Source organism: Hemiscyllium ocellatum, chromosome 23 (assembly GCF_020745735.1).
Source record: "Hemiscyllium ocellatum isolate sHemOce1 chromosome 23, sHemOce1.pat.X.cur, whole genome shotgun sequence".
Classification (NCBI taxonomy): Eukaryota; Metazoa; Chordata; class Chondrichthyes; order Orectolobiformes; family Hemiscylliidae; genus Hemiscyllium; species Hemiscyllium ocellatum.
In genome coordinates, this window is record NC_083423.1 from 1559486 (window position 1) to 1585477 (window position 25992).

Sequence of the window (25992 nt, forward strand, 5' to 3'; positions counted from 1 at the left end):
GGCTGGGGCTGGGACTGGGGCCGAGTTTCCACACAGGGGACTCAAACAACTCTCTCACCAAGACAGACCTCAAGTTGGAGCAGAATCAAAATACGAAAGAACAGAGGCTCTTCTCGCTGTAACTCCCCCAGTAACCTGCAATTAGCTACAGACTAATTCTATAGATTCAGTCTTGCATGTTTGATGCTCCAACATCTTTAGATTTTAAATTGGTTTGCTGTCACTAAAGTCATTGTCAATGTTGTACTCTAATATACAGCTCATTCATTCCATCACAAAGAGGAGCATCATGGATTGAATTTCCCACTCAGTTTCCAGCATGTTTTACTGAAGGCTTATGAGCTGCCAACAAAGCCAAATGTTTGGTTAATGATAGAGAATTGTTAACAGTGGATGTGAAGTTCAGAAGACCTCCACACAATTATTGCAGTGTGACTGATTTTCACTTTCTTTCTGTCAGGCTGTGTAGCTGGGATTTTTAAAAAGCTTTATTATTTGGAAAACCTCAAATCATGTCTTTTGAAGCCAGCTCCAGTTTTCTGTTTCACTTGGATTTTCATGAAGACATTCAGTAGAAGGAAGCCAAAGGACCAGGGAACGATGGTCACTCCGGGGGAGACTGTTTGACGTCTCGGGTTTATGTTGGCTGTCTGCAGGAGCAATGCAGCCAGTGTCACACTCCAGGATTTGTCCCAGAGCCTTGTAAACTTTCTCCTTTCTAGTACTTATCCAATGTCCTTTAAAAAACCACAATTAAATCCGCCTCCACCGCACTCTCAGGCAGTATATTTCACATCCTCACAACTTGCAGCGCAACAAGAAAAGACTGTACTTCCTCTAAAATCAAAATACTGTGACAGTTGCAAATCAGAAATGACAATGCTAGAAGTACTCAGCAGGTTTGGCAGCAGGGGGGGGGGAGGGGGGGAAGAGAAAAAAAAGTTAATGTTCCAAGTTGGACATGGCTCCTTCAGAATTGAAGGGGGAGAGAAATATGATGGGTATCATACACAGTAAAGGGCAAGTTGTGGGGAAAGGGTGGGAGTGGTTAAGTGACAATATGTCATGAAACAAAAGGCAAAGGGATTGTTGATAGCGAAGTGAAAAGAAATAGTAGTACAAAGTGTGAAGAGAAGAAGAATGAACAACTCTGAAGATAAAAACGTGAAAAACAACATGTAGATTATCAGGTAGAAAACAAAAATAGGGACAGAATTCATATTGTCTGTGCCTCAAGATTACATTGGACTTCACTCAATTTGTTTTGCAGAATAATTCTGGTGATGTGACTAAGGTAGTGAGTTAAAACAACAAATGTGAGTGAGCGCAGGGTCCCAATGGCAGACTAACTTAGCAAGGGTCTAATCAACCACACTGTTGGGATGGTTGGAAGAGGGCTACGTAGTTTCATCTAAGGAGAAAGTAAGGCACATCAGGAATTCCTGAGGAATGCTGGATTTTCCAAACTGAACTGGAGATGGGAAACTGGAAGAATGGAATAGAGTGCGAGGAAGCGTTGAGATGGTTGTAGGATGCAATGGGTTTAAAACAAATACTAGTCTAAAGACTAACCCCAGAATAGAGCCAGACAGGTCAAAGAGTGGAAGGGGGAAGTTGGAGGTTTACCAGGTGAAGGTGAGATAACGGTAAAAATTGGAAGCAAAGATCAGAAAGCTGCAGAAATATAATGATTAATATGCCATAAAAATTAAAATCTGCTGGAAAACTCAACAGATCTAGCAGCATTCCAGACCAGCATTTCAACAGATTGGTTCTGAACATCATGAACATAAAACTTTGAACTCTACATTTTTCTCTCTCTGAAAAGGTGCTGCCAAATCCATTGAGTTTCTCCAAAATGTTTTGATTTTTTTCAGGTTTCCAACATCTGCAGTACTTTGCTTTCATACCAGGAGAAAAGTTTTGGTCATGGGGAGCTGAGCAGGACCAGAACAAGAAATGTTCCACATGACCCATTGAAAGATAAGCATCACTGGAAACCCATGCAGAAACCAAGGAACAATGTCTTTTATCTGGAGGAAATGAGACATATCATTTGTTCAATGCGAGAATGTGCTCAGCCTGATGGTTGTGGTTGTGGACAGAAACTGTTGAGGCCTGTGTCCAAGTTGGTAGAGAGTTGTCAGACCCTCCCGCTAGGGGCCCCTTACCAATCGTTGATAAATTATTCTACTTGCTATCATTAGATGAATGACTAATTTTGATGCTTCCCACCTTTGCTAGATTACAAAGTGCTCGCTTTGGGCAAAGTACAAGTTGCAATATTGTGTTACAGTCTGTCTGCATTTCAGTGTCCTATTTGAGTACAGATTAGACAGGTTTTTTTTCCACAGAGTGATATGATCTGAAGCAGCTTGACATTGCAGTCTCTTCACACTGTCATGAAGATCAGGATTTCAGGTGCTTGATTACTTGTAAAATTATTTCCGTTCACAGAAACAAATTGAAGAGTTCAGCTAAAAAATGCACTCATGCAGAATGACATTTCAAACATTCCTCATACTTGTTGATGTCTTTTGAACTTTGACATGCACGCAGAAACACTGGCATAAATCCCAATGGGGACCTTAATATGTTGAAATCAATATCCGAAAATGTGAAGTTCACACCGACACAGCACTGGAGCGAACCTCCCAGATACTTTCCAATCAACTTGTTCAGAAATATAATGACACACCTCTGGAACAGGTGAATCTGGAATCTGGGCCTCTTGGTTCAGAGGTAGAGACACTACCACTGTGTCACAAAATCCATTTCTGAACATTTCTCACTGTCCAAGGCACAACATTTTTACTTAGCTTTGAAACCAACACTGATGTTCTGGGTGATTGAAATTCAAAGTTTAAGCTTTATTTGAGCTGGTACAGCACTAAGTATTGTTTTGATTGATTTTTTAATAGGGAATATTACTGATTTTCACATCTTTTATGTAGAAATTTAATGTTAACCTGCTGATGTCTCCTCAGCACATCAAAGAGAATGAGATACTTTGCGGGAAATGTATCTCAGGACAGGTTTCATCTTCACCGTGAGATTTTCTGATTGATCTGACTGCCAGAATTGATGCACAGGTTGCCAGAAGTATTTTAATTTCTTTAATATCTTTCAAAGTCAAAGAAATCCAGCTATTTGTACTAAATAGTTGTGTGAAACTCTGAATTTGGATCATGCTGATCCCTTCTGGAAGGGAATGCAGACAGCAGTGCGACAGTAATCAGGTCTATGACTGAAGTTCCATTGAGGCATAGCTGCAGGTAAGTTTTAAGACTGAATTTTCACTCTAAGAAAGTGGAAACAAGCTGCTGCAGGCAGCAAGTCTACTGCAGGGTGCATTTTCCATTGTTTTTGGTGAGTAATCGATTAGATTATAGAAGTGACTGCCAGATGCTCAGTGCAAAAATACATCCCTTGCAGATGATAAACAATAGACATGTTGTCTGGCTTAGAGACAGGTGTGGAGAAAGTTATAGCTATTTAGGAATTGTTAATATGTATTATCTTCATCCGTGCATAAATGTAAGCTTTTTTATGCTTCATTCCAAGGAGACAAATTTAATCTGAACAATATAATTCTCAATGTATTTTTAAGATAAAATATAATGCACTAAAAGATTTCAGATCCAATATCAGGATTCCTGATGAAGGACTTTTGCCCAAAATATCGATTCTCCTGCTCCTTGGATGCTGCCTGACCTGCTGTGCTTTTCCAGCATCACTCTAACATTGAGCACTGTGCATGTACCTGGACTTCCCAGCCTGCCTTAGTTCAAGAAGGCAACTCACTACTCCCCACTCTCTTAAAGGCAGTTAGGGGTGAGCCATATATGTTGGCACATATCCAATTAAAGAACGAACAAATTTCTGCAAACTATATTCTGAACATTAAATAACCACCTTTCCCAGTGGAGTAGTAAATGTTCATGATGCACCACTGCAGTCCTTCTGTTGCTAAGGAAGGAATTACAGGATTCCGACCCCAGTAACACTGAAGCAACAGCAATATATTTCCAAGTCAGAATGGTGAGTGACTCGTAGGGAAATTTGCAGGTGGTGGTGTTCCCAAGTATCTGCTGCCCTTGTCCTTCCAGATGAAGTGTTTGTATAGGTGGAGCCTGGACAAGTTGCTCCAGTGCATCTTGTAGCTGGTATACACTGCTGCTATTATGTGAATGTTGAAGATGGTGGACGGGGTGCATTTTGTCTTGGATGATGTTGAACTTGAGTTTTGTTGGCGCTGCACCATTCAGGTAAGTGCAGAGAATTCCATCAGACTCCTGACTTGAGCCTTGAAGGTTTTGCATATTCAGGAGGCGAGTTACCCACCACAGAATTTCCAGCCTCTAACCTGCTCTTTCAGCGACAGGATTTACGTGGCTATTCAAGTTCAGTTTCTTAAGAGTCAGGAAAGAAACAGACCCTTTGGCCCGACAGAGCAGTATAGTAGCTCAGTGGGTAGCACTGCTGCCTCACAGTGCCAGGGAGCTGGGTTCAATTCCACCCTCAGGCAACTGTCAGTGTGGGGTTTGCATGTTCTATCTGTGTTTGCGTGTGTTTATACCACTTCCCTCCCACTGCCCAAAGATGTGTAGGTTAAGTGAATTGCCCATAGTGTCCAGGGATGTGTGGACTAGGTGGATTAACCAATGGGAAGTACAGGGTTACACAGATTGGGTGAGAAATAGAGGATTACAGGAATTAGACCTTTGAAGGGTTGGTGTGGTTTTGATAGGCTAAATGGCCACACTGTAGGGGTTCTGTTACTTTAACTCATCCATGTTGGCTGGATACCCCAAATTAATCTATTCCCATATGGCCCATAAACCCTTCCTGTTAATATACCCATCCAGATGCCTTTAAATGCTGTAATTGTATCAGCCTCCACCACTTCCTCTGGCAGCTCATTGTATACACACACCATCATCTGTATGAAAAAGTTGTCCCTTTTAAATCTTCTCCCTCTCACTTTAAACCTGATCCCTCTAGTTTTGGATTCCCCTACCTGGGGAGAAGATCTCGTCTATTCAAACTGTCCATGCCCCTCATCATTATATAAACCTCAATAAGTCACCCCTCAGCCTCCCTCCCTAGGGATAATAGTCCCAGCCTATTCAGCCTCTCCCTCTCACTTAAACCCTAAAACCTGGCAAAAATTCTTGTAAATCTTCTCTGAACCCTTTCAAGTTTCACAACATCTAAAACAATGTGCTCCATTGTGCTCCCTGTTAATACCCTTCCTGATTTTGTAAATCTCAATCAGGTTCCCCCTCAATCTCCTTTTTCTAATGAAAGAATACCTAATCTACTCAACCTCTCTTCATAGCTAGCACCTTCCATACCAGGCAACATCCTTGTAAACCTTCTCTGCACCCTCCCCAAAGCGTCCCCATCCTTTTGGTAATGTGGCGACCAGAACTGTACACTTATTCTAAATGCGGCCGAACCAATGTCTTGTACAATGTTAACATGACCTGCCAGCTGTTATACTCAATACCTCGCCTAATGAAGGCAAACATACCATATGCCTTCTTGACCACTCTATCCACCAGTGCAGCCACCTTCATGTACAATGGACCTGAACTCCCAGATCTCTCTGCTCATCAACTTTTCCCAAGGCTCTTCCTTTTACAGCGTATTCGCTCTCGAATTAGACTTCTCAAAATGAACCACCTCACCTTTGCCTGGATTGAACTCCATCTGCCACTTCTCCATCCAACTCTCCAGTCTATCTATATTCTCCTATATTCTTCGACAGTCCCTTATGCTTTCTACTTACTCCACCAATCGACTTCTAACTGCTCAGAATACATGGATTTGTGGCTGCCTCATGGTATACAAGAGCTCAAAACAGCAGTTCACAAACATATAAACATAAAGATGAAGAGCTGTGAGTGGTATTTTCCCCATGGAATTGGGTGAACCTATCGATCCTGTCCTGATGGTCTTTCTAAGCAACATTCTGTCAGCTGCAAACCAAAAGCCTTCAGATAACTGCTGCATTGCCTCTTTTATACAAATACTGAAGAGTGATTATACAATCAGATTGCTTCATGCCAGTTCAGGTTCACAAGGCAAGCAACAGCACACAACATTTCAAACCAAGTCAACATCCATAATATAATCAATCCATAAAAAGGGAGAAAAATGAAAAGTTCCAAGTGTGACTTGGCTAAATGGTCATGTTCCAAACTGTGTTTTGGAGTAACATTAGATAATGTCAATACACTATTGGCCCAATCATGTCTGAATTTATGGAAACTTCACAAGATTATACTGGGGTTGGTGTGTATTCTAGTGGGTAAAAACAAGGGCTGCAGATGCTGGAAACCAGAGTCTAGATTAGAGTGATGCTGGAAAAGCACAGCAGGTCAAGCAGCATCCGAGGAGCAGGAAAATTGATGCTTCGGGCATAGAGCTCTATTCTTGATGAAGGGCTTTTGCCCGAAACGTCAATTTTCCTGCTCCTCAGATGCTGTCTGATCTGCTGTGTTTTCCAGCACCATTCTAATTTAGCACCCAGTGTATTCTAATGGTGTCACCCTAACTCTAGTGTTCCATCAATGTGGAATGGAGGTGATTATCAGATCACACCATGCAGCTCTGTACGCATCTTCATCTTTATGTTTAAATCTTATACAAAGCAATCCCCAGCTCTGTCCCCTGCACCACTAACAGCAACTAAAATGCTGGAATTTGTTTTCAAGATAATTTGCAAGAATTTCAATTCAAGGAGCAAGTCAACATTGGCACATAAATGGAGAATACTGCTTGATTGCCAAGTGGAATAAGATGTGTGCAGGTTGGCACAGTTTTAGGGCAGCACAGTGGCTCAGTGATAGCACTGCTGCTTCACAGCACTGGAGACCCGGGTTTGATTCCACCCTCAGGTGACTGTCTGTGTGGAGCATGCACATTCTCCCTCTGCCAGCGAGCGTTTCCTTCATCTGTTCCAGTTTCCTCCCACAATCCAAAGATATGCAGGTGAGGTGGATTAACCATGGGAAAAGCATGATTACAGGGACCAGGGGGATGGGTCTGAGTGGGCTGTTCCCTCCAAGGTGTGGACTCGATGAGCTGAATGGCCTGCTTCCATTCTGTGGGAATTCTATGATTCTCCTCAGTTGTCATTGTGAAGAATGGCCCCATCAATATGGATTGACAGTTAACTGCCAGTGTCTATTGAAATAATAATCCAGGCAGGGTTACTCTGGTCATTCATTGGTTCATTTTTTTCAGGGCAATGCTATGACCAATACAAGTTTGTTTGCCCCTTGTACAGATGTTCTTATCCTTGTAAATTGTCCTGTGAGAGTAAGGTGGAATATTTTAACAAAATATGTACTTTTTCCAGCAGTTCTCAAATTTGGTCCAAAGAAGCAATTATATGACAGAAACAAAAACAGAAGTTGCTGGAAAAGCTCAGCAGGTCTGGCAGCATCTAAGAAGAAAAATCAGGACCAGAAATGTTAACTCTGATTTCTCTCCACAGATGCTGCCAGACCTGCTGAGCTTTTCCAGCAACTTCTGTTTTTGTTTCTGATTTACAGCATCCACAGTTTTCCAGTGTTTTATATGCCAGAAACATTCTGCAAACATAACTTATAAAACTGTTTCTAAATTGACTGGTTTATGCAACACTGGTAAACACAACTTTTGTATCAAGTTGTGAACCTTTAATTAGTCTAATGCTCCTACAAGGGGTTGTCCCAGCAGGTTGAAGATATCTGATGGTCAAATGAGTGTTATTGAGAGACCTGAGGTACTTGCAGCCTGAGTGAATATTACCCACAGTAACATTACCATCCAGCTTTGCTGGCTTTAGGGGATTAAGTTTGAGACATTGTTCAACTACAGGTGTGCTGTCGACATGGGAGATAAGGAATTGTTATCCCTCCGACATCATTGAACTGCCAATTTGGTCTTTTACAGACAGTGCTGATGTTAGACAGTTTATAGCACTGGGTAAAAACAATGACTGCAGATGCTGGAAACCAGATTCTGGATCAGTGGTGCTGGAGGAGCATAGCAGTTCAGGCAGCATCCAACGAGCAGCGAAATCGACATTTTGGGCAAAAGCCCTTTATTCCTGATGAAGGGCTTTTGCCCGAAACTTCGATTTCGCTGCTCGTTGGATGCTGCCTGAACTGCTGTGCTCTTCCAGCACCAATGATCCAGTGTATAGCACAGGACAGAGGTAAAGGTGTGATTTTCCTTTCCCTTCTCCCAATCCACTTCCCTCCCACCATTGCTTTAGAATCTCTCCAGTGTTGTAACAGGTCCTTTGGTTCAACAAGACTCTCTGAAGAGTGACCCATCTGACCCATTCCCCTATATTTAACCCTGATTAATGCATCTAACTTACACATCCCTGAACACAATGGGTGATTCATCGAACCTGCACATTTTTGGATTGTGGGAGGAAACTGGAGCATCCCGAGGAAACCCACACAGACACGGGGAGAATGTACAAATTCCACACAGTCACTCAAGACTGGAATCGAACCCAGGTCCCTGGCACTGCTGCCTCACAGTGCCAACTACTGAGCCATTGTGCCACTTTGCCAAGTGACAGACCTGAAGATCTCCATTGACAGTTTCCCCAGTTGGTGCTCTAATTCTGATGTCGTTCTTTGACTAATAAGCCTTTGCAGTTTGTGTTCTTACAGAGGGTTCCCAACCATAATTTTGAAAGTTTGAAAGAGTTCAGCTTGTTGGAGTTTTTATTTCATGAGTCTTGTGCTGCTTGTCTACAGATCCCAGAAGGTGGCAGAACAAGTTAAGAGGCAACACATGCTCCAGTCTCCTCCCACAATCCAAAGGTGTGCAGGTTCAGTGAATGGAGGACACTTGCCTTTATCAGCCAGAGCAATAATTAAAGAGCAGAATGGTGATGATGGTGATGATAGGCTTTTGGTCAGGCAACAGTTGGAGCACTGTATGCAGTGCGGGTCACTGCACTCTCGCATGGACATGATTACCCTGAAGAGAATGCAGAGGAGATTCACCAAGATGCTTCCTATGATTTATCATTAGAGCAATAAAGAGAGACTGGATAATCTTGGGTTGGTTTCTTTGGAGGAGAGAAGGCTGAAGAGGGTAGCGGGTAGAGATGAATAAAATCATAAGGTGCATGAACAGGGTGAATAGAAAGTAACTGCTTCTCTTAGCTGAAGGGTCAGTAACAAGTTGGGGGATCCTTGTAGAGAGACATCTTCGAGGTAGTCATCCTTGCAAGAGGATTCGCAGTAAGGTTAAAACCAACTAGGTGAAAGTGAGGACTGCAGGTGCTGGAGATCAAAGTCAAGATTAGAGTGGTGCTGGAAAAGCACAGCAGGTCAGGCAGCATCCAAGGAGCAGGAAAATTGATATTCCAGGCAAAACTGCAGGTAGCTAGGATCAATGGCCTGAAGGGTCTCTCCTTTGCCCTATGACTCTCTGGTTCTGAGTAAGGATTAGCATCTAGGCCCAGATTCTTGCAGACCTAAGCCAACTCTGACAGTTTTTAAAAATGTTTGGCAGGATGGATGCTGATGTCTCGTCTCATTTCAGGTACAGCCTACATTTTTCAGCAGGGGGAGTGAACAGTGCTTGGGAAAGTTAGTTCAGATACTGGAAGCCCGCATGGTCTTTTGAAGTTAGTGCTGAGTTCAAATAGACCACAAGAACTTTCCCCAACGGGTATGAATAGGCCACAAGGGTTGGTAAGGCCCTGATTCTGGTCATTTGTTAAAACCAAGGTTATTATGAATGCTTGACTGAGTATCACATCTCCAAAGCCACTTATTCCAGGTGTGTGTGTGTGTGTAAAATGCTTTTTTGACTGGTAGTTTTAAGAGACTGTGTGTGTGTGTGAGAGGGTATGTGTGTAATGCTATTTTGACTGTAAGTTTTAAGAGACTGTGTGTGTGAGCATGTGTGTCTGTAATGCTATTTTGACTGTAAGTTTTAAGAGACTGTGAGTGTGTGTGCGTGTGTGTGAGAGTGTGTGTGTGTAATGCTATTGTGACTGGAAGTTTTAAGAGAATGAGTGTGTGAGCGTGTGTGAACATGTGTGTCTGTAATGCTATTTTGACTGGAAGTTTTAAGAGACTGTGAGTGTGTGTGTGTGTGAGAGAGAGTGCGTGTGTGTGTGTGTAATGTTATTTTGACTGGTAGTTTTAAGAGACTGTGCGTGTGTGTAATGCTATTGTGACTGGTAGTTTTAAGAGAGTGTATGTGAGTGAGTGTGTGTATATGTGTGTGTGAGTGTATTTGTGTGTGTGTGTAATACTATTTTGACTGGTTATTTAAGAGACTGTGTGTGCAATGCTATTTTGACTGGTAGTTTTAAGAGACTGTGTGTGTGTGTGTGTGTGTGTGTGTGTGTGAGAGAGAGAGAGAGAGAGAGAGAGAGAGTATGTGTGTGTGTGTGTAATGCTATTTTGACTGGTAGTTTTAAGAGACTGTGTGTGTGTGTGTGTGTGTGTGTGTGTGTTTGTGTGTGTGTGTGTGAGAGTGTGTGCGTGTGTGTGTGAGAGAGTGTGTGTGTGTCTGTGTGTGTGCCTGCGTGTGCGTGTGTGTGTGTGAGTGTTTGTGTGTGTGTAATGCTATTTTGACTGGTAGTTTTAAGAGACTGTGTGTGTGTGTGTGTGTGTGTGTGTGTGTGTGTGTGTGTGTGTGTGAGAATGTGTGTGTGTGTATGTGTGTGAGAGAGAGATAGTTGACTCCTTTGTTATTGTTTGTGATGAAGTTTGTTTGATTTTGACAGTTTGATCTGGTGTTGGATAATTACTCTTTTAAATTGGTTTCTTGAAAAAGCAATTTTCTTTTTCTTATATTCACTGTGAATGGGAATGATATATATTTTAATTATATATTTCTGTTTCATTTCATATGGGTAGTCTGCCAAGAGACCATGAGTGCCAGTGAGGCCAGACTGTGGGAACATGCAAGCAAGAGGGACACAAAGGCACAAGGGGTAGTATGGTGGCTCAGTGGTTAGCATTGGTGGCTCCCAGCACCAGGGATCCGGGTTCGATTCCAGCCTTGGGTAACTGTGTGAAGTCTGTACGCGGGTTTCCTCTTGATGCTCCAGTTTCCTCTCATAGACCAAAGAAATGCAGGTTAGGGTGAATTGGTTGTGCTAAGTTGCCTTAGTGGTGAAGGATGTGTAGGTTAGGTGCATTTGTCAGGGGTAAATATATGATAGCAGGGTAGTGGAATGTGTCTGGATAGGTTACTCTTCAGAGGGTCAGTGTGGACATGTTGGACTGAAGGGCCTGTTTCCACACTGTAGGGATTCGATGGTTCTATGGACAGAGGTATGGAGATATTTATTTATTCATGGGATGTGTGCATCACTGACTGGCCTGCATTTATTGCCATCCTTAGTTGGCATTGAGAAATCTTTAGTGAGCTGCTTTTTTTGAACTTAGTGGAGGTAGTTACACAGTGCCATTGGGGAGTTTTAACCCATAGTAGTGAAGAAAAGGTGGTATATTTCTACAACAGGATAGTGAATGGGTTGGAGGGGAATGTGCATAGAGTGATGTTCCAATGTATCTGCTGTCCTTTCCCCATGAGACAATAGTGGTCACTGCTTTTGAAGGTGCTATCCAAGGATCTTTGGTGAATTTCTAGAGTGCAGCTTGGAAATAGTACACACAGCTGCTACTAAGCATTATTGAATGTCCTGAATGTGTTGGCCTGAGAAGAAATCCCATCTACTCCAGAGGTGTTTAAAACATCTCTGTACATGTTAATTTGAAAATATGTAACCTGAGGAACTCCTGCAGAGATCTCGTGGAGCTTTGATAACAGACTTCCAACAATCACAACCATCTTCCTACAACTCTGACAGCAGAGAGTTGGGTACCCTGATACTCATTGATTCCAATTTTGGCAGAGATCCTCAGTCATGGCCTTGATGTCAGGTTGATCACTCCCCCTGCCCTCCCCCTTCTGGAATTCAGCTCTTGTCCATGTTTGACCCAAGGCTGTAATAAGGTCAGGAGCTGAGTGACCCTGGTGGAACCCAAAATGGGCATCACTGAGCGGGTTATTGCTGAGCAGGTGCTGTTGATAGCTCTCTTGGTAACACCTTCCATCACTTTACTGATGATGGAGACTGAGGAGGTAGAAATTGGCTGGGTTGGATTTGTCCTGTTTTCATATATAAAACATACCTGAGAAACTTTCCACGTTGTCAGGTAGATACCCGTGTTGTAGATGTTTGGATGAAAGCATAAGTGACATGGGGGGAGTGTGGGCTAATGGCCTTTTAGACCATTGGGCTGAGGTTGGAGTGAAATCAGTCAGGCCTTCTCTCCATCCTGCCTCCTGCTTCATTCCCACAGCTTTGATCCATGCCCCTTCCCTCTCAGAGTGAATATCCCCGGCACAGAGGCTATTTCCCATTTGGGTGGGTCTGTCGCTGTGGGAAACATCCTCACTGAAATTTTCAGCATCAGTGGCTGAACCTCCCCATTGCAGATATGAAAGGACAGAGTGAAAAATAATCTCCCTCAGTATTTCTTACTCCAGTGGTTTTAAATATAGAAAACTATTGCTTTCTTAAACACATAGCAAACAGCAAATCAACAGACTTATACAAACAGCTCAGGTATCACTTTGAGCTTATCAAGTCACTTAATTTCCTCATATAAGCAATTTCAATATTGCTGCATTCTTGTCATTTCATTGAAAATATAGCCTTCTCCATTTGTATCAGAGTTTTCATATTAAAGTAAGCCTTTCTAATTTTATTTCTCTTGTATAATTTACCCCTCATGACAATTTTAGTGCAATGACAAACTTCACAACTCCTCATTTCCCCCTGGAATCTCGAGCTATCGCCATATGGTTAGTGATCTTCAAGAAATAATACAGAATCTGAAGCTGAATGACAACAGATAAACTAACACGAGACACGACGGGTCTGTGCAGGAATTTATAACACAATAGTATTGCCTCCTCAATCTGCAGTTCATTGCTGATATATCTGTCTGGTACTACAGGATCAAACAGTTCTCCTTCCTGATTCTTTTATTGGGGGAGTTGGTTGAAATAAGATATTTTTAGAAAGTTTGATGCAGACCAGTTTAGTGAATTTAATCTTCCTTATACCATTTGAATTTCAATATTTAATAACATCTTTTGTCCATGGGGTCTCCATTTATTTATGGAACACATCCTCAGGAAAGACTCAGTGTTTACAGTGATCACAATATGGTACATTCTTATTGGTGTTCGAGGGAGTATTTCTGAGGAGGTAAAAAGTACCCATGTTTCTACACTTAGCCATGTGTTTTTTCCTGTTTCTTTTCCCTACCCAATTATTTTTTGCTACTGTAGAATGCCAGATCCACGCTGCCTTTGCCAGTTTAAAGGCAGGGACCTTTGTACAGACATTCTCAATATTTCTCTTAAATCAAAGCTACATCAGAAACTTTCTGTGATTAATCTTTCCATTTCGGGAAGGAAACACATGGAATGAAATCCTTTTTAATTAAAAAAAAGTGTTAGCCTTTCTCTGTAATTAAAGACTTGATAATGAAATTGCATTCTCCAAAATCACACCTTTCATGCAGTGCCTTCTGTCATTTCATTAGGTTTTTGTTAATTACCAAGAAAACCCGTACCTTGCCTTTGTAGCCACAGCCTATCTGACCAAGTGACAGTTTGGTTCAGTTACAAACTCTGAAGGATTTTTTTGAATTCAACTTCAGGACAAGCTTTTAAACCAAGAGCACAGGACTGGTGAGGGAGGGCCCAGTCTCATGCTAAGGGAGGGCCCGGTGTCACGCTGAGGGACTGCCCGGTCTCACGCTGAGGGACTGCCCGGTGTCACGCTAAGGGACTGCCCGGTGTCACGCTGAGGGAGGGCCCAGTCACACGCTGAGGGAGGGCCCAGTCACACGCTGAGGGAGGGCCCGGTGTCACGCTGAGGGAGGGCCCGGTGTCACGCTGAGGGACTGCCCGGTCTCACGCTAAGGGACTGCCCGGTCTCACGCTGAGGGAGGTCCCAGTCACACGCTGAGGGAGGGCCCAGTCTCATGCTGAGGGAGGGCCCGGTGTCACGCTGAGGGAGGTCCCAGTCACACGCTGAGGGAGGGCCCAGTCTCATGCTGAGGGAGGGCCCGGTGTCACGCTGAGGGAGGGCCCGGTGTCACACTGAGGGAGGGCCCGGTGTCAGCGCTGAGGGAGGGCCCGGTGTCGCGCTGAGGGAGGGCCCAGTCACACGCTGAGGGAGGGCCCGGTGTCACGCTGAGGGAGGGCCCAGTCTCATGCTGAGGGAGGGCCCGGTGTCACGCTGAGCGAGGGCCCAGTCACACGCTGAGGGAGGGCCCAGTCACACGCTGAGGGAGGGCCCGGTGTCACGCTGAGTGAGGGCCCAGTCACACGCTGAGGGAGGGCCCAGTCACACGCTGAGGGAGCGCCCGGTGTCATGCTGAGGGAGGGCCCGGTGCAAGCTGAGCGAGGGCCCAGTCACACGCTGAGGGAGGGCCCAGTCACATGCTGAGGGAGGGCCCAGTGTCACGCTGAGGGAGGGCCCAGTCACACGCTGAGGGAGGGCCCGGTGTCACGCTGAGGGAGGGCCCAGTCACACGCTGAGAGAGGGCCCGGTGTCACGCTGAGGGAGGGCCCAGTCACACGCTGAGGGAGGGCCCGGTGTCACGCTGAGGGAGGGCCCGGTCTCACGCTAAGGGACTGCCCGGTGTCACGCTGAGGGAGGGGCCAATCACACGCTGAGGGAGGGCCCGGTGTCACGCTGAGGGAGGGCCCAGTCACACGCTGAGGGAGGGCCCGGTGTCACGCTGAGGGAGGGCCCGGTGTCACGCTGAGGGAGGGCCCGGTGTCACGCTGAGGGAGGGCCCAGTCACACGCTGAGGGAGGGCCCAGTGTCACGCTGAGGGAGGGCCCGGTCACACGCTGAGGGAGGGCCCAGTGTCACGCTGAGGGAGGGCCCAGTCACACGCTGAGGGAGGGCCCAGTGTCACGCTGAGGGAGGGCCCGGTGTCACGCTGAGGGAGGGCCCGGTGTCACGCTGAGGGAGGGCCCGGTGTCACGCTGAGGGAGGGCCCGGTCACACGCAGAGGGAGGGCCCAGTCACACGCTGAGGGAGTGCCCAGTCACACGCTGAGGGAGGGCCCGGTCACACGCTGAGGGAGGGCCCGGTGTCACGCTGAGGGACGGCCCGGTCACACGCTGAGGGAGGGCCCAGTCACACGCTGAGGGAGGGCCCGGTCACACGCTGAGGGAGGGCCCGGTGTCACGCTGAGGGAGGGCCCAGTCACACGCTGAGGGAGGGCCCGGTGTCACGCTGAGGGAGGGCCCAGTCACACGCTGAGGGAGTGCCCGGTGTCACGCTGAGGGAGGGCCCGGTGTCACGCTGAGGGAGGGCCCAGTGTCACGCTGAGGGAGGGCCCGGTCTCCCGCTGAGGGAGGGCCCGGTGTCACGCTGAGGGAGGGCCCGGTCACACGCTGAGGGAGGGCCCAGTCACACGCTGAGGGAGGGCCCGGTGTCACGCTGAGGGAGGGCCCAGTCACACGCTGAGGGAGGGCCCGGTGTCACGCTGAGGGAGGGCCCAGTCTCACACTGAGGGAGGGCCCGGTGTCACGCTGAGGGAGGGCCCGGTGTCACGCTGAGGGAGGGCCCAGTCACACGCTGAGGGAGGGCCCGGTGTCACGCTGAGGGAGGGCCCGGTGTCACGCTGAGGGAGGGCCCAGTCTCACACTGAGGGAGGGCCCGGTGTCACGCTGAGGGAGGGCCCGGTCACTAGCTGAGGGAGGGCCCGGTGTCACGCTGAGGGAGGGCCCGGTGTCACGCTGAGGGAGGGCCCGGTGTCACGCTGAGGGAGTGCCCGGTCACACGCTGAGGGAGGGCCCGGTCTCACGCTGAGGGAGGGCCCGGTGTCACGCTGAGGGAGGGCCCGGTCACACGCTGAGGGAGGGCCCGGTCACACGCTGAGGGAGTGCCCGGTCACACGCTGTGGGAGGGCCCGGTCTCACGCTGAGGGAGGGCCCCGTCACACGCTGAGGGAGGGCCCGGTCACACGCTGAGGGAGGGACCGGTCACACGCTGAGGGAGGGCCCGGTGTCACGCTGAGGGAGGGCCCGGTCACACGCTGAGGGAGGGCCCGGTGTCACGCTGAGGGAGGGCCCGGTCTCACGCTGAGGGAGGGCCCGGTCTCACACTGAGGGAGGGCCCAGTCACACGCTGAGGGAGGGCCCGGTGCCACGCTGAGGGAGGGCCCAGTGTTACGTTGAGGGAGGGCCCAGTCACATGCTGAAGGAGGGCCCGGTGTCACGTTGAGGGAGGGCCCGGTGTCACGCCGAGGGAGGGCCCGGTCTCACGCTGAGGGAGGGCCCAGTGTCACGCTGAGTGAGGGCCCAGTCACACGCTGAGGGAGGGCCCGGTGTCACGCTGAGGGAGGGCCCGTGTCACGCTGAGGGAGGGCCCGGTCACACGCTGAGGGAGGGCCTGGTCACATGCTGAGGGAGGGCCCGGTCACACGCTGTGGGAGGGCCCGGTCACATGCTGAGGGAGGGCCCAGTCTCACACTGAGGGAGGGCCCAGTCTCACGCTGAGGGAGGGCCCGGTGTCACGCTGAGGGAGGGCCCAGTGTCACGCTGAGGGAGAACCTAATCTTGCAGGACCTGAGGGCCCAGTCTTGCGCTGAGGGAAGGCTTGTTCTGGTGCTGAGGGAGGGCCCAGTCTTGCGCTGAGAGAAGGCCTGTTCTGGTGCTGAGGGAGAGCCTGGTCTCACAACTGAATAACTTGTTGCTTCTACCTGCATTTCTGAATGCTGTTTCAAAGTTGCACACAGTCTTGCCTCTTCTGTCCTGGTGGGGTGAGATTGAAGCCTTTGTGCTTCCTTCAGCAGAAAAAAAGAACAAACCTGAAATTCTTTGAATGTAACTAAAAGCATTAGATTGAACCTGATTAAACCAAATTGAACCAAATAAACTCAATTTTAAAATGGTTCCAACCCTTTAACGGAGCACTGTAACAAAAATAAATATTGAAAATCTAAATGAACACAATGAAATGGTTAATGTAATTTTGGTGATAGCCACTGGCCATTGATAGGCCTGAGCAGTCTGGGGGACATTGCGTGTTCTACTCCCAAGAAAAGCTGGGAATGCGTATAACCAGAAAAGTTCAACAGACCTCACCAAACAAACTACAATTTATATCACATCTGTCATAGCCTTGGGATCTCTAACAGCAGGCACGGATATGTATAGGACTTGCCGAACTGATGACGAACCAGCTAATGGTGTTTTTTATTCAGTCCCGGGATGAGGCTGCACTGGCTAGACCAACATTTATTCCCCATCTCAGTTAAAAGTCAACCATCTTGCTTTGGGCCTGGAGTCACATGTAGACCAGACCAGGTAATGATGGCAGATTTCCTCCCTTCCAGGCCCTTGGTAATAGGCCAGATGGGTTTTTACAACAATCGATGAGTGTGCCATGCTTACCCTTACTGAAACAAGGTTTGACAATTCGAGATTATTTTTATTAATTTAAATTCTGCCATATCCAATGCTGGAATTGGAACTGATATCCCCAGAATATTAATCTGAATGACCAATCCAGCAATGTTACAATCACACCACCTGCTCCCTTGTTCTTATTAACGATGAAAAATGTCTTTCCTGTCATTATTCTACAGATAGCAGACTTCATTCACTCAAGGACACCAGTGAAACAGACAGTTACCTGATTACTGTCTGACCAGCTCATTTTGAAGCTCAGGATTTCCTTGTTGGGATGTGATCCTGTTTCCAGTTGGGGTCCCTGGGTTACTACCCCACTAAATTTAACAGAGAATCTCAACTGAACAGGAGTTAGCAATGATGGTCCCCTTAACTGATCCAAGAGTCTTTCAGACCCTACCGTATCCTGCAGAGAATCATTGTGTGCTGATCAGACATTTACAAACTCAACAAGAAAGGATTTCTCCTGCAAATGAAGAAATTTCACAGATTTTGGCTTTGGAGAATTAATCAGCTCTGGTTAAAACCATGTAATGGAACTGAATATCTGTCTCACAGAAACATCCTCAATGAGATTGAAACAAGTCTCCAGAAGGTTTTGGAGAACTAGCCTGAAACTAATCAATCACAGAATGGTACAAGCTACAGATTGAGTTTCAGTGAGAAGTTTATTAGGGACAGAGCACTGGGCTCACCTTTACATTTACTCACCCCTGAACAGTGACCAATCAATTTGTGACAACAATAACATGCAGTTCCAAGTTTAAAGTGAAAACCCTGTGCTGCTGTCTTCTGTGGAGCTTACATTCCCTTATAAAAATAATTTCCATTTTTGTGTTAACTGCACCAATTAGTTACTCTTTTATGCAAGAGTTTGTGCCCAGCAGGTGCAGCCCAGCTTTTGCTCATTACAGATGGATCACACAAAGCAGTTTGAGAACAGTAACGTGAGTCTGTGAAGGGATTATGTAGGTTTCTCCCCTAGTTCTGGAACTTACTCTACACAAGTATCATTTTAAGGTGACTACACACACGCTTCACAACAAGTGGGGATCACTGACAAGACCAGTGTTTATTGTTCATCCCATTTATTGTTCATTGTCCATAAATGGGGTGGGTTACTCAGCAATGTAACTCTGAAGATGGACGAGGGAGATCCAGTAGATATAGTGTACCTGGACTTTCAGAAAGCTTTTGATAAAGTCCTACATAGGACGTTAGTGAGTAAACTTAGGGTGCATGGTATTGGGGGCAAAGTACTAACTTGGATTGAAAATTGGTTGGCTGACAGGAAACAAAGAGTAGTGATAAACGGCTCCATTTCGGAATGGCAGGCGGTGACCAATGGGGTACCGCAGGGATCAGTGCTGGGACTGCAGCTTTTTACAATATATATTAATGATATAGAAGATGGTATTCGTAATAACATTAGCAAATTTGCTGATGATACTAAGGTAAGTGGCAGGGTGAAATGTGAGGAGGGTGTTAGGAGATTGCAGGGTGACCTGGACAAGTTAGGTGAGTGGGCAGATGCATGGCAGATGCAGTTTAATGTGGATAAATGTATGGTTATCCACTTTGGTGGCAAGAATAGGAAGGCAGATTGCTACCTAAATTGAATCAATTTAGGTAAAGGGGCAGTACAAAGAGATCTGGGTGTTCTTGTACACCAGTCAATGAAGGTAAGCATGCAGGTACAGCAGGTAGTGAAGAAAGCTAATAGCAGGCTGGCCTTCATGACAAGAGGGATTGAGTATAGAAGCAAAGAGGTTCTTCTGCAGCTGTACAGGGCCCTGATGAGACTACACCTGGAGTACTGTATGCAGTTCTGGTTTCCAAATTTGAGGAAAGACATTCTGGCTATTGAGGGAGTACAGCGTAGGTTCACGAGATCAATTCCTGGAATGGCGGGACTACCTTACGCTGAAAGACTGGAGCGACTGGGCTTGTATACCCTTGAGTTTAGAAGACTGAGAGGGGATCTGATTGAGACATATAAGATTATTAAAAGATTGGACACTCTGAAGGTAGGAAACATGTTTCCGCTGATGGGTGAGTCCCGAACCAGAGGACACAGCTTAAAAATACGGGGTAGACTATTTAGGACAGAGATGAGGAGAAACTTCTTCACCCTGAGAGTGGTGGCTGTGTGGAATGCTCTGCCCCAGAGGGCAGTGGAGGCCCAGTCTCTGGATTCATTTAAGAAAGAGTTGGATAGAGCTCTCAAGGATAGTGGAATCAAGGGTTATGGAGATAAGGCAGGAGCAGGATACTGATTAAGTATGATCAGCCATGATCACAATGAATGGTGGTGCAGGCTCGAAGGGCAGAATGGCCTAATCCTGCACCTATTGTCTATTGTCAATAGCAGAGAGCAAGTATGTAAGTTAGCTCACTGAGCTGGAAGGTTTGTTTTCAGACGTTTCGTCACCATGACTGGTAACATCATCAGTGAGAGTCTCTGGTGAAGGGCTCGTGGTATGTCCCACCTCTCTGTTTATAGATCTTGGTTTCTTAACGTGGGTGATGCCATTTCCAGTTCTTTTTTTTCAAGGTAAGGTAGATGGGATCTAAGTCAAGGTGTTTATTGATGCAGTTCTGGTTAGAATGCCATGCTTCTAAGAATTCTCATGCTTGTCTTTGTTTCACTTGCCTGAGGATGTGTGTGTTGCCCCAGTCAAACCAGCATCCATCTTTGTCTGTAAACATGGAAACAAGTGAGAGTGGGTGGTGTCTTTTGGTGGCCAGTTGATGTTCATGTATCCTGGTGGCAAGTTTCCTGCGAGTTTGTTCGATGTGTTTTTTTTTACAGTTTTTGCATGGTAACTTATAAATGCTGTTAGTTTTGCTGGATCCTTTAGGTTAATTAGTTGGGCAGAGCAGGAACCCCTGGCTGTGGTAGGTCCAGAGAAGGAACCCTAGCTGCAGTAGGCCGGGAGCAGGAACCCCTGGCTGCAGGTAGGCCCAAAGTGGGGACTCCTGTCTGTGATAGGTCCAGAGCGGGGAACCTTGGCTGTGGTTGGCCAGGAGCAGGGTCCCCTGGCTTCGGTAACTCCAGAGTGGGGACCCCTGCTGCAGTAGGACCAGGTCAGGGTCCCCTGCCTGCAGTAGGCCCGGGGCGGGGACCCCTGGCTGTGGTAGGCCCAGAGCAGGGGCCCCTGGCTGCGGTAGGCCCAGAGCAGGGACCCCTGGCTGCGGTAGGCCCAGAGCAGGGGCCCCTGGCTGCGGTAGGCCCAGAGCAGGGGCCCCTGGCTGCAGTTGGGGTGGAGCAGGGACCTTGCAGAAATCTTGCGGAGCCATGTTTGGGATTACAGCCAATGAAGATAAACTCTATTTAATTAGTTTTTTTATTCTTTTGTATCTTGAAACGGTTCTGAATTGAGGCAACAGAGCACTTCTCGCAGCATCTCCCTAAAACCATTTATTCATTCTTTCCTTCATTGTCACTTGTTCCAAATCTTGGAACTCTCTCCAAATTGCAATATGAGTCAGCCTACAGCACATGGACTGCAGCAGTTCAAGAAAGCACCTTCTCAGGGAGTAGTTCATTTTGAGCAACACGTGTTTTCCTCACCAGGGACACCCAAGGCCAAAGCACGTATCAAAATAAATCTTAATTGAAAAACAGAATGCTGAGGATGCCAGAAACTGAAACTTGTTGGCGAAGCTCAGCATGCAGACAGCATCTGTGGGCAGAGAAATAAAGCCAATGTTTCAGCTCAGCAACCAATCACTGGAACTGGGAACAGTTAGAAAGATAATTGGTTTTGAGTAAGAGGTCAATGGGTCAAAGAGAAAAGGTCAATATCTGTGACAGGGTGAAAAACAGAGAGATTGCCTGACAGAAGAGTGAGTCTTCCAGGACTAGCAGTAATGGAGATGGGAATGAGAAAAGAAACAAAGAGACAAAATATATGCCTTGAACAGGTAAGGCTGCTATTTAACGGGTAAGAGATTTAAAACAAACAAAGAAATGGAAATGAAATAGAATAAAAATTTTGATCTGAATTTGTTCAAAACAAAACCTCTTGTTCACATCTTTTTACCATAATGGGACAATTATTACTTATTTCAAAACAAATTCAAACATGTAACTTGCTTACCTGTCTAGACTTACTAATTAATCTCTCACTGATGTCAGTAAACCAATAGTAAGTCCAGTCACTGTCGATACTGACTGAAATTCCAAGCAGCATCAAGAACTGTTCTAATTCCTGAGCCAATAATGTTACAGCCGTCAATACCATGCTGTGTGCCAGGAACTCTGATTACCAGGACACTTACACAGCCATAAGCTGAATAATGTTGGATATTTTCCATATTATTCTCTGGAATATCATCATAATTGATTTATTGCAAATTCTCTTATGGGGTACTAAGATATTGTAAATAATCTTTATTTTTAATTAGTATTACAGAAGTAATGTATTATCCTACATAAGAAGCATTTTGTCAAAATTCATCTTTTCAAGCACTCATCAGGACAAATCATGAATGGTCAACTCACGTCTAACATTGGAAGCAGTCATGAGATTCACTGTAATGAGCTAATGGGGTGCAGTCAATTAGCTGCTTGTTGCAGTCAGAGTGAGATGCTGTGTTCACTTTGGGACATGGACCCAGAAAGGTGATATCACACTAGCTGATGGCAGGCAGTAGGAGCGAACCTCCTAGTGATTTCCCAACCAGGACATCAATGGCACTGAGCTCATTTGACTGGCCCTTCAAAACGGTGAAGTTGAGCACAGGCTTCAATTCCATTAGGTCTTTGGAGGAAAACCCTACAGGCAGCTGCAGATTCGAATATAACAAATATATCGTCTATACAATGTAAGGGATCAGCGGTCACTCAGTTGAAGGTTTGTTTCCATGACTGGACAACATTTGCTAAATAACCTTGAATGCAAGAAGAATTGTGCTGGCAACAAATGTAGGATCATCAGTGAGACCTTCAGAGTGGTGTGTTTGCGTGTAACGGAACTTACAGAGAAGAGATTCATGTTCTTTGTAGACAAGAAGACCGTGTACACACACTGTGTCAGTTACAACTTACCAATATCGGTGACAGCAATTCACTCAGGGCAATGTCTTGGCCAATCAGAGTTGACTTGCCAGAGTTAAAATTGATCAGAGCCTGTCAGTTAACTGTCAATCAGTATTTATGGGTGCATTCTCCATGGCAACACTATTACCAATCAGAGACCACTTATCAACCAATTAGTCTTCTCCTCTCATACATATAAACGTTGATTTTTCAAATTATTGGTATTCTTGTGAATTGTAAATCTGACAAATGTGAGACCAAAAGCTTTGACAAAATGTGTCTTTTTTTTCTGGAAAACGTCTTTTCCTTTCTTACTCATCAACTTGTGAAAATGCGCAGGATGGTTTCCTGACACAGTATGTAGACAGGTCAACAAGATTCCCTACAGTATGGAAACAGGCCATTTGGCCCAACAAGTCCACACCGACCCTTTGAAGAGTAACCCACTCAGACCCTTTCCCCTACCCTACATTTACCCCTGACTAATGCACCTAACACAATGGGCAATTTAACATGGCCAATTCAGTTGACCTGCACACCTTTGGACTGTGGAACGAAACCAGAGCACCTGGAGGATACCCACACAGTACAGAGAGAATGTACAAACTCCACACAGACAGTCACCTAAGGCGGGAATTGAATCCGTGTAGCTGGCACTGTGAGACAGCAGTGCTAATCACTGAGCAACTGTGATGCAAGTGACGAGGAAAATGTGCGGGAGGGTGGGAGTGGGGGGAGGGTTTCCTGACACAATATACAGACAGCCAACAAGGGGTAAGGCCACACTGGAGTTGGTACTGGGTAATGCACCAGGTCAGGTGTTAGAATTGGAGGTAGGTGAGCACTTTGGTGATAGTGACCATAATTTGGTTATGTTTACTATAGCAATGGAAAGGGATTGGTATATAATGCAGGGCAGGAGTTATAGCTGGGGGAATGGCAATTATGATACAATTAGGCAAGATTTAGGATGCATAGGATGGGGAAGGAAGCTGCAAGGAATGGGCACAATTGAAATGTGGAGCATATTCAAGGAACAGCTACTGTGGGTCCTTGGTAAGTATGTACCTGTCAGGCAGGGAGGTAGAGGTCGAGTGAGGGAGCCATGGTTTACTAAAGAAGTTGAATTTCTTGTCAAGAGGAAGAAGGCTTATGTTAGGATGAGACGTGAAGGCTCACTTAGGTCACTTGAGAGTTACAAGTTAGCCAGGAAAGACCCAAAGACAGAGCTAAGAAGAACCAGGAGGAGACATGAGAAGTTGGTGACAGGTAGGATCAGGGAAAACCCTATAGCTTTTTATAGATGTATCAGGATAAAAGAATGGCCAGAGAAAGATTAGGGCCAAGAAAGGATAATAATGGGAAGTTGTGCGTGGAGACAGAGGAGATAGGGGAAGTGCTAAAAGAAAATTTTTTGTCAGTATTCATTCTAGAAAAAGACAATGTTGTTGAGGAGAATACTGAGATACAGGTCAGTAGACTAGGTGGGATTGAGGTTCAATAGGAGAAGGTGTTCGCAATTCTGGAAATTGCGAAAATAGATAAATCCCCTAGGCCAGATGGGATTTATCCTAGGATTCTCTGGGAAGCCAGGGAGGAGATTGCAGAGCCTTTGGCTTTGACCTTTATGTTATCATTGTCTACGGGAATATTTGCCAGAAGACTGGAGGATAGTAAATGTTGTCCCCTTGTTCAAGAAGGGGAGTAGAGACAACCCTGGTAATTATAGACCAGTGAGCCTTACTTTGCTTGTGCATAAAGTATTGAAAAAGGTTATAAGAGTTGGATTTATAATCATCTAGAGAGTAACACGTTGATTAGGAATAGACAACATGGTTTTGTGAAGGGTAGGTTGTGTCTCACAAATCTTATTGAGTTCTTTGGGAAGGTGACAAAACAGGTAGATGAGGATAAAGTGGTCAATGTGGTGTATATGGATTTTAGTAAGGCGTTTGATAAGGTTCCCCATGGTAGGCTATAGCACAAAATACGGAGGCATGGGATTGAGGGTAATTTAGTGGTTTGGATCAGAAATTGGCTAGCTGAAAAAACATAGAGAGTGGTGGTTGATGGGAAATGTTCATCCTGGAGTTCCATTACCAGTGGGGTACCACAAGGATCTGTTTTGGTGCCGCTGCTGTTTGTAGACTTGCCAACGTTAAAGGTTTTTAATGGTCATGGATGTAAATGGAATTGTGTAGGTTAGATGGGCTTCAGATTGGTTTCATAGATCAGTGAAACATCGAGGGCCGAAGGGCCTGTACTGCGCTGTTATGTTCTATGTTCTATGTTCTGTGTAAATATATCACAAATACTTCCCACAGACAATTCCAACTCTTGCTATTCATTTTGCTAATCAATTGGTGGAATAGTTGTTTAGTTATACACAGAAATTCTATTTCAAGAGACTATGTCATTTTCCCCATGACCCGATCGTTAAGTGCTTGTTTGTGAAATGATTCTCCCTCTTACCCTGGTGTGCTCTTCAAGCTGACCATTGGTACTTAATGTTTAAATTCAGATTAAGAGAAAATTCTTTAAACACATGCTTTTATAAGAAATGCAGACCTAGAAGTATCAATTCTTCTACAAACTGACTTAGAGTCACAGAGATGTAAAGCATGGAAACAAACTGTTAAGTCCAACTCACCGATGCCAACCAGATATCCTACATTAATCTAGTCCTATTTGCCAGCACCTGGCCCATATCCCTCCAAACCCTTCCTATTCATATACCCATCCAGATGCCTTTTAAATGTTACAATTGTACCAGCCTCCACCACTTCTTCTGGCAGCTCATTCCACACACGTATCACGTTCTGCGTGAATACGTTGCTCCTTAGGTCTCTTTTATATCTTTCTCCTCTCACCCTAAACCTGTGCCTTCTAGACTTCCCACCCAAAGAAAACACCTTGTGTATTTCTCCTATCCATGCCCCTCATGGTTTTGTAAACCTCTATAAGGTCACCCCTCAGCCTCCGCTCCAGGGAAATAGCCCCATGGCGAAGTGAATAATGCTCAGCAAGATCTTTTATTACAATATTAACCGCTTAGAATAACAATAAGCAGTCTCAATGCCTGTGAGCCATTGCTTCAGTTATCCTTTTATTTTGCAGAACCAACCCTCATTCAATGTGGTTGAGATTTCTATCTCAGTCATCTCTCCGAAAGTCTATTGGACATTGCAAAGTTACTACTTGAAGCCACAAGAGCAAGTTTGCAATAAGTAAATACATTGAAAATAAGGTTCTCTCAGGCACCTGCTTTCATCATAACTCAAACAATGGGACAAACACTCAGCATTGTAACATCTCTTCCATAATTCTGTTACTTCGATTTAAGGTGATATATCCTGAAAACCAGTCTGTGTAATTAAAGTCAAGGTCATCTGATTTTGTAAAATATAATTATTAAACTTGGACAAGCATAGCCCATGGTATATGCA

The 25992-nt window shown here is 45.6% G+C and overlaps 1 protein-coding gene across 2 annotated transcripts in view; it reads right to left on the reverse strand.

The window, feature by feature from the left end:
* Nucleotides 1-25992, reverse strand: part of sema3ab (sema domain, immunoglobulin domain (Ig), short basic domain, secreted, (semaphorin) 3Ab) — a 256069-nt gene that overhangs the window by 175767 nt on the left and 54310 nt on the right. The window lies entirely within an intron of this gene.